At 35.9% G+C, this 3,049-nt stretch overlaps 1 protein-coding gene across 3 annotated transcripts in view; it reads right to left on the bottom strand.

The window, feature by feature from the left end:
• Positions 1–3,049, bottom strand: part of LOC106465707 (adenylate cyclase type 6-like) — a 161,555-nt gene that overhangs the window by 133,142 nt on the left and 25,364 nt on the right. For all 3 annotated transcript variants that reach the window (XM_022394053.1, XM_022394063.1, XM_022394058.1), the window contains one exon: positions 1,196–1,347. The gene's annotated coding sequence lies outside the window, so the exon portion shown is untranslated. The remainder of the gene's footprint in view (positions 1–1,195; positions 1,348–3,049) is intronic.

Raw genomic sequence — 3,049 nt, 5'->3', positions numbered from 1 at the left:
TGTAACCAGAGCTTTAGATAATTGCCTCTTTTTTTGTCAACACAGGTTGGTTCAATTACTTAGAATGCAATTGATCAGACGAATTATGCTTCTCTGATATGTTACTACAATACAGTTTGTGATAATTTCACTTTAAAAATCGACACTACTCGCTCTTTATCGCTAAACTCACAATTTGTTGACTTTTCATTGGACATTTGTAGATTTTATGTGAACAGCCATGCAATTGTTTAAACTATATTTAATACAAAATTGCTTCCAGATTTAATCTCATAGCACCTATCTTTTACAAATTTTCTGGGGGGTATGCCTCCAGACCCTCGTAGCATAAGCATGCTTTGCATGTTGATTGTGCTTCGCACAGTATGTGTTGGGTTTTGAATTCACAAATTAAAAACCCATTTCAAACATTCTATGTACAGGCCTGATGTGAATCACTAAGTAATCTCAACATGCTAAATCAAAATATAAAAATTATGCAAAATATTCAACTTACTAAATTAAAGTATAAAAATCATACAATATGCTCAACGGGTTAAATCGAAATACAAAGTACATATAATTTGCTCAATACATTAATTCCAAATTTAAAATATATAAAACATGCTCAACACGTTAAATCAAAATATGAAACTAATGAAACACGTTCAGTATGTTAAATCAAAATATATAATCATTAAACATGCTCAACATAAAGACACTTTTCCCCACTTTGAAAAGTGAAATGTTAATACAGTTGTTTGAAAGGAATCAATAAAATGTGTTATCCATTGTTTCTATGCATTTACAGTGAGCAAGTTACAAATTATAAACATAAAATATCTGTACGACTTAAGGATTATTATAATCCATAAATATTTAAATAACGTAGATGTTTATGAAATTTATCATGACTTTTAGAGTTCTCCCCATCAACAAAAAACAAAAGTGGTAAAATTATCAAGAAGTTTAAACTAGGCACTACATTTGTTGCTTTTAATATATATATAATATTGTTTGTTTGTAATTAAGCACAAAGCTACACAATGGGCTATATGTGCTCTGCCCACCAGGGGTATTGAAACCCGGATTCTAGCGTTGTAAGTCCGCAGACTTACCGCTGTGCCACTGGGGGGCATATATAATATACATCATATAAACAAGAAGTACTACGCGAGTGAATGAGATTAAGAAGTTCCTTAAAAGTCTGACTCACGTGACTTATGGAGTTGTCTCTAATTTCGATCAAACATAGCAAGAGCAGAGCAACAGTTATGTCCTCAAACGATTATGGAGCCAGCTCATCTACAGAACACTGCGGGAATCCTCTTCTTTGATGTCAGCACGGAGTTAATGAAAGAAATATAACTGTAAGCAGAAAAGAAAGCTGTGTAAAATAAATTACGAAAATTTAAGGATATGGTAACGAAAGTCGACTTCATAGTTCTACTTGAATGTTTAAAATTTAGATTGTGAATTCAAAAAGTACCCAATAATGATGAAGCAGTATTTTTCATTAATCTGTGTTTGTGAGTGAGATTATTTTTGACAACAAAACACTATCTTCGGCTAAATTTGGGTTTCCTTTTAACCAGCAAGCAAGCACTTTTCTAATCAAATGTATTTTTTATTTTTATTTTTGAGGGAATGCTCAAAAGATTGGGTGAGTTAAAACAGATTCTACAGGTTATTCCCTGTGACATCGAGGCACAAGAATACACTAAGAAGTGCATATATTTACTCAATCTAAAGCTGAATAACAAGCTGGTGAGGAAAAATGAGTTGAATAAAAGGAAACACAACCTAAAACCACCATACAAACTAATATATATTAATTTAAAGACTAAAACAGAACACTATAAAGCTAAAGTATATGAAAAAGGTGAACTTTATTAACTATAATTGTTGACTGAATACGGAGACCGATGTTTTGTAGCTTGCGTCCCGTTTTTAACAAATGGCGCTCCGCGCTTTAGAGCCGCGGGTGTGTTGTAAAAGTTTGTTTTTGTTTGTATTTGTTTTTAAATTTCGCGCAAAGCTACACAAGGGCTATCTGCGCTAGCCGTCCCTAATTTAGCAGTGTAAGACTATAGGGAAGGCAGCTAGTCATCACCACCCACCGCCAACTCTTTTACCAACGAATAGTGGGATTGACCGTCACATTATAACGCCCCCACAGCTTAAAGGGCGAGCATGTTCGGTGTGACGGGGATTCGAACCTGCGACCCTCAGATTGCGAGTCGAGCGCTTTAACCACCTGGCCATGCCGGGCCTTGTTGTAAGAGTAACGGTCAAATCTCACTGTTTGATTATGTTAACCCTAAGGTTGACGGTAGACGCTGTCTAATAGCAGCCTTTCCTCTATCATTTCTAAATTAGGGACGGCTAGCACCCCTAGCATTAATGTAGCTTTGTTCAAGTATCCAAAACAAATAAAGAAAGCCCTCCCCCTTCTGTGGCTCAGCGATAAATCTGAAGACTTATAATGCTAAAAACCGGACTTCGATACCCGTGGTGGGCACAGCATAGATAGCCCACTGTGTAACTTTGCGCTTAACAACAAACAAATCCTTCTTTGTAGAAAATGTCTTGTTTCAAATAGTTTAACATAAAGAAACATGTTGGTTAATATATGTTATTTAACATAAGCAAGAGCGTTTCGAAGTTTAGATGCACATGTAGGAAGTTGTGTATTCGTTTTTACAAATACAACCGTTCAGTTAATGTGGTCCAGGCTTGGGCTTGGATCAAATGGTCTAGAGCTAGAGACGTGATGCTACTGAACTTTCCACTTAGCTTACAAAACGCAATTCAGGTTGAAAATGTCACTTTTACTTAACGTGTTAAATAAAAACTCATTCTCTCACGTTAGATACGAACCATAAACAGGGTCGGATCAAAAGTCAGTAAGGCCTTGGGCTAAATTGTTCTGCCGGATCTATTATGGTCGTGAATACAGAATAAGGTAAAAACAAAAGCTGAATCTCATAACGGGCCTTTTTGTTTAGCCCGTAACTGGGGATATAGCCACAATATCCCCCGCTTTAATCCGCCCTTGACCCTAGATAGG

This window comes from Limulus polyphemus, unplaced genomic scaffold (assembly GCF_000517525.1).
Source record: "Limulus polyphemus unplaced genomic scaffold, Limulus_polyphemus-2.1.2 Scaffold70, whole genome shotgun sequence".
Classification (NCBI taxonomy): domain Eukaryota; kingdom Metazoa; phylum Arthropoda; class Merostomata; order Xiphosura; family Limulidae; genus Limulus; species Limulus polyphemus.
Note: the sequence above shows the minus strand (reverse complement) of the source record. Positions and strands in the feature narration are given on the sequence as shown.